The 12,270-nt window shown below is 36.9% G+C and overlaps 1 long non-coding RNA gene across 1 annotated transcript in view; it reads right to left on the bottom strand.

Annotated features, from left to right (window-relative positions):
• The window catches only part of LOC107970832 (uncharacterized), a 54,835-nt gene that overhangs the window by 19,297 nt on the left and 23,268 nt on the right, over positions 1–12,270 (bottom strand). The window contains exon 4 of the long non-coding RNA XR_001713767.3: positions 10,588–10,828. This is a non-coding gene — a long non-coding RNA (uncharacterized LOC107970832). The remainder of the gene's footprint in view (positions 1–10,587; positions 10,829–12,270) is intronic.

Below are 12,270 nucleotides of genomic sequence, written 5' to 3'. Positions count from 1 at the left end.
TAAAGCTCAGTCATCTAAATGAGGTGTTTTTGTTTGTTGGTTGGTTGCTTGGGTGAATTGTTTCAAAGAGGGCCTTGCTTTGCCACCCAGGCTGGAGTTCAGTGGCATAATCACGGCTCACTGCACCCTTGAACTCCTGGGCTTAAGCAATCCTCTCACCTCAACCTCCCAAGCAGCTGGGACTACAGGCATGCACCACCATGCCCTGCTGAATTTTTAATTTTTAGTGGAGGCAAGATCTCACTATGTTGCCCAAGCTGGTCTTGAATTCCTGGGCTCAAGAAATCTTCCTGCCTGGACCTCACAAAGTGATAAGATTACAAGCATAAGCCACTATTTCCAGCCATAAGGTTCTATTTCCAACGGAAATGGAACGTTTGCTCCTTAACAACTTTTTATTCTGCCACAAATAAAATTAAATATAACATTTAGCTTCAGTGTGCAGATTCAGACAGTGATATACATGGAGAATGTTTATAAAATCACATTAGCAGTAATGTTCCTAATATAATAACATGGGAGAGCCTTTGGTTTATCTTGAGAAGAGTGAAATGTTACAAATGTTTACCATGGAATGATTGATGGATATGTCTTAGCAAAGTTTGTACGTCAAATGAACATGTCTTAACACACTTTTTCCATTAATTTTCTTATAAAATGTCAAATAGATGCTACTGGCAAACAATTAGGAATTTCTGTGTTCCTAGTCTTATGTAAAAATACAACAACCTTTTTAAAATCACATAACTAAATTAAAAGATAATTGAAACCAAATTCATATTTATTAATAAGCGGTAATACTGAGTCAATCATGGCTATAACCACAGATACCCTTTTTCAGGGCATTTAGTATATGTTCTTCGCAGTCATATTTCTTCAGATTGGGTTGCTTTTCATTATTCTCACAAACATTTTATGTCATACTCATTCTTATTATCTCCATTTGTTTCTCATATAAGCAAAAAGCCTAGAGAGCTTAAATCCTTTGTTTAAGGTAAAATAAGCTGACAAATTGAAGACAGATTCCAGAGTTACACATCTTAGTTACTAGGTTACACCTGTTCCAGATACTGCTGAAAACATACAATGTATCACAGAAACAACAACAAGCCTGAAAATGAAACTATTTTACATGATCAAATTCTAGCATGCTGTTATCACATTCTAGAGATATCATTTATTATTTGGTGATAATAATCCTCAAACAAAACAACCTGAAACATTTTATCTTCATTAAAATTAATATACCATCATGTACCACAAAAAAACATTTCAGTTAACAATGAACTACAAATTCAGTGGGGTCATATAAGATTATAATTCCCTGTTCTACTGTTCTTTTTCTATAGTTAAGTATGTTTCGATATACAACTATTTATCATTGTGTTAAAGTTGCTTACAGTGTTCATCACAGTAACATACTGTACAGGTTTGCAGCCTAGGAGCAATAGGTTATACCATATAGCATAGGTGTGTTATTGGTTATATCATTTCAGTTTGTGTAGTACAGTCATGATGTTTGCACAATGATAAAATAACCTAACCATGCATTTCCTACAATATATCCTTGTCATTAAGTAATACATGATTGTTTTCTCAAAATATATGACCAAGATAATTCTTTCACATTTTTCTTAGTGGTTTATTTCGTTTTAAAAATCTTTTCACAGTGATAGTTTATTTGTAAAACTTAACCTAATGGTTTGCATGGTCCTTTAGAGCATAAAAATAGAATCTGAGATGAAGCTAATACTAACTTGGCTACTACTGATCTGTTTTAATGTTAAAATGTTAAACCAGTTAAGCTGTAGAAAATGGCATAGGCAGTCATTGGTAATTGAATGCCAAGTTTAATTATTTGATACCAAAAGAGTTTGAACACATATGTCTAACGTAATGTTTTCCAGTTTTTCTTCTTACATCAAGAACATATGAAGATATTCAGTCCTCTAAATATATCCACAGAAAAATAATTAAGCAGATATTTGAAGCATATGGATGTAAATTTTTTTACAAAGCGTCTACTTTATCATAAGCCTGTATTAAAATATTTATTTTAACACTACATTTTCTTCATAGGGAATTAGGGAACTGCCCTTTTTCTATTTTGTCTTTTGTTCTGTCTATTTTGAAAATTCAGAGAAGGTTCAGGAGCAATAAAATAGTATAGTTCACATTTATTGGAGACCAAGAAAAACATGATTTTAAAATAAAATAATATAAACTTTGGAAAATCTTAAATTTATTTCTTTCTTTTTCTTTTTCTTTTTGTAGAGATGAAATCCCACTATTTTGCCCAGGCTCATCTATAACTTCTGAGCTCAAGACATCCTCCTGCTTTGACCTTCCAAAGTGCTGGGATAGAGGTAAGTGCCCCATGTCCAGCTTAAAGCCATTTTTATGGTCTTCAGGCTGAAAGTGATATTCAGAAGAAGGCTGGGGAAAGGAAAAAATGTCAAACTAATGGCTCTGAGATTATTTTTTAATCCTAAAAAATTCATTAGTTTTGTTTCATCTACCATTAATGGGATACAATACATTAAAGTTTATAATAAAATTTATACATTTATAACTTGATTTATACATTTCTTGCTTTTTATAGAGCTAGCGGTACAGTTTGGCTGTGTCTCCACCCATATCTCAAATTGTAGCTCTCATAATTCCCACATGTTGTGAGAGAGACCCAATGAGAAGTAATTGAATAATGAGATGGGTCTTTCCCATGCTACACTCATGACAGTGATTAAGTCTCACAAGATCTGATGGTTTTATAAAGGGGAGTTCCCTTGAACACACTCTTTCTCTTGATTCTGGCCATGTACAACATGACATTGCTCCTCCTTTGCCTTTCACCATGATTGTGAGGCCTCCCCACGCAGGCAGAACTGTGAGAAAATGAAACCTCTTTTTCTTTGTAAATTACCCAGTCTCAGCAGCATGAGACTAATTTATTAGCAGTGTGTGAACAGACTAATACATTAAATTAGTATTAGGTGGTGGGGTGCTGCTGTAAAGATTCCCAAAAATGTGGAAGCAGTTTTGGAACTGGGTAACAGCCAGAGATTGTAACAGTTTGGAGGACTCAGAAGAAGACAGGAAAATGCAGGAAAGTTTGGAACGTCCTAGAGATTTGTTGAATGGCTTTGACAAAAATGTTGATAGTGATATAGACAATAAGGTCCAGGCTGTGGTGGTCTCAGATGGAGATGAGGAATTTGTTAGAAACTGGAGTAAGGTCACTCACTATACAAAGAAAGTGATGACATTTTGTCCCTGCCCTAGAGATCTGTTGAACTTTGAACTTGAGAGAGATAATTTAGGGTACCTCGGGGAAGAAATTTCTAAGCGGTAAGATGTTCAAGAGGGAGCAGAGCATAAAAATTGGGAAAACTTGCAGCCTGACAATGCAGTAGAAAAGAAAAACCCATTTTCTGTGAATAAATTTAAGCCTGCTGCAGAAATTTATATAAGTAATAAGAAGCCCAATGTTAATCACCAAGATAATGGGGAAAACATCTCCAGGGCATGTCAAAGACTTCATGGCAGCTTCTCCCATCACAAGCCTGGGGCCTCAGAAGAAAAAATCATTTTGTGGGCCTAGCCAAGGGCCCCTGTTCTGTGTGCAGCCTAAGGACTTAGTGCCCTGCATCCCAGCTGCTCCAGCTGTGGCTAAAAGGGGCCAAGGTACAGCCATGGCCATGGCTCCAGAGGTTACAAGCCCCAAGTCTTGGCAACTTCCACGTGGTGTTGATCCTGTTGGTGCACATAAGTAAAGAATTGAGGTTTGGGAACCTCCACCTAGATATCAGTAGATGTAGGGAAATGCCTGGATGTCCAGGCAGAAGTTTGCTTCAGGGATGGGGCCCTCATGCAGAACCTCTGCTAGAACATTGTGGTAGGGAATTCTGAAGCTGGAGCCTCTACACAGAGTCCTCATTGGGTACTGCCTACTGGTGTTGTGAGAAGAGGGCTACTGTCCACCATCCCCCAGAATGGTACATTCAATAGCAGCTTGCACCATGAAACTAGAAAAGCCAAAGACACTCAAAGCCAGCTCATGAAAGCAGCCAGGAGGGGTGGCTATACCCTGCAGTGCCTCAGGGGTGCAGCTTTCCAAGGCCATAGGAACCTACCTTTTTCATCAGCATGACCTGGATGTAAGACATGAAGTCAAAGGATATCACTTTGGAACTTTAAGGCCTAATGACTACTCTATTAGATTTCAGACTTGCATGTGGCTGTAACCCTTTTGTTTTGGACGATTTATCTCAATTGGAATGGATGTACCTCCTATTGTATCTAGGAATGCCTGTACCCCCCATTGTATCTAGGAAGTAACTAACTTGCTTTTGATTTTACAGGCTCAGAGGGGAAGTAACTTGCCTTGTCTCAATTGATACTTTGTACTGTGGACTTTTCAGTTAATGCTGAAATTAGTTAAGACTTTGGGGACTGTTTGGAAGGCATGATTAGTTTTGAAATGTGAGGACATGAGATTTGGGAGTGGCCAGGATTGGAATGATATGGTTAAGCTTTGTATCTCCACCCAAATCTCAAACTGTAGCTCCCATAATTTCCATGTGTCATGGGAGAGATACAGTGGGAGGAAACTGAATCATGGGCATGTGTCTTTTTTGTGCTGTTCTCTTGATAGTGATAAGTCTCACAATATCTGATGGTTTTATAAAGGGGAGTTCCCTTCCACATGTTCTCTCTCTTGCCTACTGCCATGTAAGGTGTGACTTTTCTCCTTCTTTGCTTTCTGTCATGATTGTGAGGTCTTCCCAGCTACATGGAGCTGTGAGTCCATTCAACATCTTTTTTTATTTTAAATAAATTACCCAGTTTGAGGTATGTCTTTATTAGCAGCATGAGAACAGACTAATACAGCTAGTAAAAATGATTGTTACATATAAGCAAACTAGTTGGCTGAATTAATATGCCTACAAATTATTCTATATGGTTTTATAACAAATATTTATTTTGAAGAGTCTCACAGTTTGTAGTTTATATATTTCAAATTAGATATTGATAAATAATTTATACTATACCAAAATTGCACTAAAATTTGCCTTTTATGGTTATCATCACACAGATAATATTAAATTTTATTAAGACTCAGGAATTTATCTTGCACATAGTAATTCATGGATTTAAAACACAATTTGAGCAGTTTTTACTTTTTAAATGCATATTCGTATATAGAAAATTTTATTTAGTTCCATCCTATGAGAATTTTTGCTGGTATATATGTGTCAGTTATTTATTTTGAGTAATTGTAATAAAATAATATAGGCAACCAATATATTATAGATTGTCTTTTAATAACTATAATCTTTAAAACTTGAATCTTCATGTGTTTTTAAAATGTCACCTTTCCAACTTATTTATTTTATTTATTTTTATTTTTTATTTTTTTGAGACAAAGTTTTGCTATTGTTGCCCAGGCTGGAGTGCAATGGCTCAATCTTGGCTCACCACAATCTCTACCTCCCAGGTTCAATCAATTCTGCCTCAGCCTCCCAAGTAGCTGGGATTACAGGTATGCACCACCAAGCCCAGCTATTTTTGTACTTTTAGTAGAGACGGGGTTTCTCCATATTGGTGGTCAGGCTGGTCTCAAACTCCCGATCTCAGGTGATCCACCTGCCTTGGCCTCCCAAATTGCTGGGATTACAGACGTTAGCCACCACACCCGGCCCAATTTATTTATTTTTAATAGTGAGATGAACGTGTATATGATCATTGAAAGCCTTAACTGAAGCCTCCTTGTCTATAAAATTTTCATTTATCCTTTATGTCCTGTTTCTTCCATCTGCACAGAACTCTCAGAACATTTGCTAATCAATACCCACAACTCACCACTAGATAAAGTCTTTATTGCTTCAGATGGGAAAGCTTAAGAACAGTTAAGTAACTTGAACAAGGTCAGTGGGAATTGGTTTCTGAGGTAGGGTTAGCATACAGGTCGATTATCCTCATAGCTATTTCTACATTCTCTGGGCATAGTTGTTCCAGACAGGCCAGTGACAAAGAATCTCTTTCAATTGTGCATCTTCATTACAAAGTTTAAACACAGCCAGAGACATATTTCCAATTGTACATTTCTGCATATTTTGACCAAGATTTTTTACAGACAGATTTTTTGGGAGGAACTACTAGAAAAAAGCCTCTGTCATTCACACACATACACAACACACAAACACAGACACAAACACACACACACACACACACACATATATAAAATACTAATATTCTGGTTTCTAATGTATTTAATGTTTATTGTTGTTTTTAGCTAAATGTTTAGAATCATGTTTCTGTCTAGTAACAAATGTTAAATGTATTCTAAAAGTGAACTTATACACTTATACCATGTTTCCTCTCTGTACTCTTTATAGAAAGCAGCATTAGAACTTACATTATTTTTCCACTATAATGAGATTTAGTTTTAGGTCTTATTCAGTTGATTGCTTCTTTAAAAACCCAAAGTTATGAATTGTTCTCAATAGTTTTAAAAGTATATCAAGTATGCTTAGATAATATTTTCAATATTTTATTATTACAGTACCTTGTTTTTCACAAATTGGATATATATTAACAAATACATAATTTTATGTCAAATGGTCTCTTAGTTATAGTAGAGTCTTTCTACTTTAGTATTCTACTATATTTTTTTTTCTGAAAGTACAATATACTATTTTCAGCATTATTTCAGCAGCACAGCTTATTTCTATGCTTAGCACATCCCACCTTCCCTTTAGTCTTGTGCATATTTTCCCCTTCACCCTTTTAGACTGACTGTAATATATAGGTCCAGTCAAATCTATGACTGTCTGAGCCACTTGGATGCCATATCCATTATTATTTTGCCTAGGGTCTTATGATCACTTTGACCAAGTTTCTAAAGCAGTCAACATTCATATAGTCTTCAAGTATTTAGCACTACTGCTGTCAGGGACACTTTGTAATGCTACATTACTTTCCTGACTGATTTGCTCTTAGTCATTATTTCTTTCAGTTTGAATCTCTCATCCTGTTTCCTGAACTAATATTTAAATAGTGTCTTCACTTTATGAATTTTACTTAATTTTAGCTTAATTATATGCCCTTTCAACTGATTTTTTTGTTATTAATACAATTTTTTTTCTTTTTTTGGATTACATAGAGTTTGTATATGACCTTGACACTCCCGTTAGTGCAAATTATAGCAATTTCCTACTTACTGACTTTAATATAATCACCTAAACTTAACCTCTGTGAGATAATTCACATCATCCAGTTTACATTATCATAACCTGTATGTTCCAAATATACAAGTAACAGAATACTTTCCCATTTTGTATCAATGGAGTTTGTTTCGCTTATTTCACCTAATGAATATGCCAGCTTCCTGTTAATTTTTTCCACTAATATCAAAAGAAAATATATTCTTTGAAAAAACAAATTTATATAGGTAAGTCAGTCATTTGTCCTAAAACCTGCCTTGAAATGGTAGGAGTATTGTGATGGTCATCTAATTGTGTATTAGTCATGATTTTAGGAAGTGTAAGTGTTATTTCTCATTGTTTCTTTTCAAAACAAAACTCCCACATATTGAAGTGCTATAGTAAGTATTAAAAATAATGAACTAAGATACAGCATATGCAAAGTAACTGATACTGTAAGGGTATTCAAAAAATATTACCCTTATTTTGCATTTTCCTCACTGAGTTGTTCTGGTTGGAAAATATATGCAACTAGAACAACTCAATGTACTGTTGGTTAGAATAAATTTAAGATCATCATGGTCATATATAAGTAAAAACCATCCATCATACCTAATACAAATTATTCTCATTAGTAATCAGTTTAATTTAAAATTTTCTATATTTGTGATACACATGGGTAATGGCTTTTTTCCCCATTGTTGCCTTCCATGATGTTTATTGACTCATTCTAAATTAACCTTTGAAAAACTCTCATCAGATTTAATGGCTTCTGGGGTTCAAATATAAGAACCGTTTTTATATTTCAATTAAATTTCTTACATTTTTAATTTAAAATGTTAATGCTTCACTTATTGAAAAAAATGTTATGTTCTAGTTAAATGTAAAACATTGATTCTGGATGCTTTTCAAAGCTTCTCCTCAACCCAGATTGGAAGTCAGTTTGGTACAGGCACTGACAGTAAAATAATTGGAAATGGTCTGTTTTTTAAATTAATTTTTTTGTCTCTCTTTTCTGGTTATTTCCAGGTTGAGGCAGTATTGTGTTGAGTTGATTAAAGGAAGGACTTATATTGTAATCATATTTGAATTTCTCTCCTGACTGCCAGAGTCCTGTTTATGGAAGCTGTCCAAACATAACTGTAGGCACATAGATTATTATCCTTATGGCAAACCATGCTTTTCACATATGCAGGGCATGGCTTTCATTCTTCCAGGGTGAACTTTTCTGACATGTCCATTAACTTTCAGCCCTAGTGGTATACCCCATGTCCTCTGATTAATGGTGCCTCCAAAATCTCTTAAGTGGATTTTTAAAAAGATATGTTATCTAAGAACCAACAGTCTCCTCTTGGCTCAGAAAAGACTCCTAAGATATTTTAGACTATATAAAAAGACAAAAGTGCAACCTGTCTTTGTTTTGTCACTATTTTTTGTGACATTACAAACTGTTCAAGAGACAGTAAGATAACAGCCTTCTTCTCTTGCAGAGTAAGAAACAGCCTTCCTTTCTAACAGAAATGGTCAGTTAGTCTGAGTGGTTCTCAAGGAAAACCACCTCACTTTGAAATTAACCATATATTTAATACACAATTGAACTATTTATGAAATACATACATATATATACACACACAAATACATGCTCTTCAAATTTCTAGTCTTGATGTTTACAAGTTGCCTGAGGACTGTCCCACCACTCCCATCAAAGCTAATGCATGTACCCTCTAATGAAGAGTATAAGCACAAGTTTTCCTTGTTTACATCTACCCAACTTTGTCCCTGCTCTGAGTCAGAGAATAAGATCCAGGCTTCTGGGGGTTCTGCAACCTAATCTAACACCTGAAACACCTGACCACTTCTACGAGGGAACACAAGTCAGGCATAAATCCCATCACAACCATTAAGCTGAATTTTACCTGCAAGCACCAAGTAGTTGCCTAGAGGCAAGCCTACATACCCATTGCAACAACTGCTAGCACAAGAGCATAATCCATGGTAACTAGAAGAGCTTCTCATGACTACTGCTACTGCCATCACCCATGCCCACCCAGATGCCACAGGAGGTTGAGGGCCTGCTCCCCTGACTGGTACACTCCTAGCAATGACTACAATTGGCATCCAAGAAAGTTACCCAGAAGGCCAATAATCTGCCTGCTTAAAACTGTCAACACAGGTGCCAGAATATGCTGCCCAAAGGCACAAGGATAGACAAACTTATCCCACCACTACTACCACTGGAACCTGAGGAAGGACCCATCACGCATTTCAGTCCCCAGCACAACCTTACCACAGCGACTACCGATAACCACACTCTAACACACCAAAGAATGCACAGAAACTACTAAGGCTATTTACAGCAAATGAAATTACAGAGAATTATACAGCGTCACACACCCAAAAGCCAAGTCAGACAGCTCTACCCAACCGATATTATCGTAATATCGTCAAGAAAAAGTTCCCCTCAACAAAAGTAAATTCAAAAATAAAAAGAATCTGCTGCTCTAGTTGTGCAGAAATCCACATAAAGATAAAGGAAACATAAAAAAGCAAGGTACTATGAATGGCAAGTTTATCAAAGAGACAGATACAGTCTTAAAAAAATCAGACAACAATTCTGGTAATAAAAATTTTTTAGAGGAATTATAAAGTATACTTGAAAGATTAGACAATAAACTATACCAAGCAGAAGAAAACAACAGCAGAATTTGAAGACAGGTGTTTTGAAATAATACAGTCATATTTTTAATACACATTTTTAAATAAATCTTTCAAGAAATTTGAAACCACATAAAGTAATAAAACTTAAGAATTATTAGTATTCCAAAGGGGAGAAATTATGAAAAAAGTTTAGAAAACCTATTAACGAAATCATTCAAAAAACTTCCCAAATCTATCAAGAGCTTTAGATACTCCAACAGAGATGCCTAGCAATTTCTAGAAACAATACATTGCAAAAAAAAGCACATCACCAAAAGTCATTGTTGCAGGACTTTTCCTTAGTTCAGCTAAAGACAGGGTCCTTGTTTCTCCCACAGCCACAAAAATTTATGCTTGCAGGTGTTTGAAGGGTGAGAAAAGCAGGGTTTTATTGGGTGAAAAGGAAGAAAAGGGGGAAACAGGGACACTTGCTAGGCCAGAGTCCCTGCTACAGTGCTTCCCACCTAGCCGTTTGAATCCCAGGTTTCACACAGGAGGAGAAAGGACTCCTCCTTGCTGCAGATAGCGTGAATTTCTGTGGCTCCACCCTAGCATGCATTTCCAGTGTGCAGGTCAGCTGGAGTATTTCTGGGGACCCCCCTCCCACCTGGCTGTCTCATTCCCCCGCTAAAGAAGTACATCTTACTGCCATTGGATTAAGTGTAAGAACAAAGACGGATCTTACCTGTTTCCTGTTGATAGGTGGCGCTGTCCTGGGGAAACGGCAGTCAGATCTCCCTCGGAGGCCTATCTAAGGGTTCCCAGCAGAAGGGGCCATCATCAGAGGCTCCAGTTTCATGACTGTTTGGGTTTCCTTCCCCTGAGCCCAATACTAAGCCAACCAGTTTAAGGTTTAGGAAATTAACTCTTTCCAGATTGGAGGATGCATCCAATGGGAGTGTCACATAGTACACAGACACAATTACCTATCAGTAAAGAGAGGACAGAGGAGAAAAAATTAAAAAAAAAAAAAAAAAAGGAAGGCATTTTTTTCAAAGGAGTCCCACGGGTTCAGGATGCATTCTAAAGGTATACAAACTGAGGATAAATGGCTACCCATTTAGAAAGAGGGGAGTGGGCATCCCTGGTTTCCTTTTCTTTCAAGCAGATACCCAGGGAGTATGAGGGAGAGAAGGAAGAACATTCTTTTTTCCTTCTTCCATCCTTGCATTCCCGAATTCAAGCGACCTAGGCAGGTGCTGCCATGGTTGTTAAAGCAGCTTGCACCCATGAAGCAAGGAGGGCCTAGAGAACAGGAATTATCCACTCTAACCTATGTCTGTTACCTACCTACTGTCAGTAGCCTTAGAGTTCCCTAGATCTCATTTATACCGTGGATACTAATGTGGTCTTTATCCATGAAACAGGAAGATTGGGGTTGGCTTATTGGCAGGAATCAGCCATGGTCAACTGTGCTGTGCCTTTAAACCTCTGTTGTCATTTGCCTCTGAATACCTCACATCCAGTTTTCCTTCCTAGGGCTTTGACCAGAAGCTTGGAATTGAGTTTGGGAAAAAATGTGCCTCAGGGGGTTGCATGGTCCTATCATAAGCTGAATGATAAGGTGAAACTGTGGAACAAGAGTCCTTCTCCAACATGGGAGAGGAAAAGATGTCTTGTGACCCACCCAGATAACTGGTGTCTATAGTTAAGCCTGCTAAGATTTGGATGCATGAGGCTTAGCTCTGATTAGCTCCCTTGGTCTTACTTTCCCAAAAAGAAAAACTCCAAGTAATGGGCATGGCGTTTATTCTCATCAACTGTCAGGATTTGCAGGATAATTGTTCAGAACTAGAATATTGATCCAGATTTTTGTATTACCCATTTCTCTTGTACTTTCTGAGTTCCAGCTGGAGATTGCTGGTAGGTTCACAGGAACGGGCAAGGTTAGTCTGAAATGTAGGTTAAAACTTAAAAACAACTAGTGAGTTTAGAATTTAATGAAAAATATATGATAAATTTTGACATGTGATTTCTCTCTCTCCAGTCGTGTTTATTAAAACACAAATCATCATAGGACTGAGTGGCTTGCAAAATAGACTTTAGTTTTATACTTGGTCTGATTATTTACAGAAAGTGCAGCAATAATAATTATCTCTACATAGGCTTTTGGGATTGGCTTTGATGGAAGCTCATTCCTTAAGTAATCTCAGAAAAGGCCTTTTAAAGCCAAGCCCAACTGTGGGTTTGCATCCTCAGTTACCTGTGAGTTGGGTGATCCTTTCCTCTTAAGGCCCCATAATAAACTGGAGCTCCTGGGCCTGTTAGAAAGTGACATTCTTTACTGACCACAGGTCAGACTCCCTGTACAGAGACTGTAAACAAGGGTTAGATGCCAGTCTCCCCACGGGGCTTTTATTTAGTCTGC

The sequence above is a fragment of the Pan troglodytes genome, chromosome 2 (genome assembly GCF_028858775.2).
Source record: "Pan troglodytes isolate AG18354 chromosome 2, NHGRI_mPanTro3-v2.0_pri, whole genome shotgun sequence".
Classification (NCBI taxonomy): domain Eukaryota; kingdom Metazoa; phylum Chordata; class Mammalia; order Primates; family Hominidae; genus Pan; species Pan troglodytes.
The sequence above is the reverse complement of the archived record's forward strand: the minus strand, read 5'-3'. Positions and strand labels throughout refer to the sequence as shown.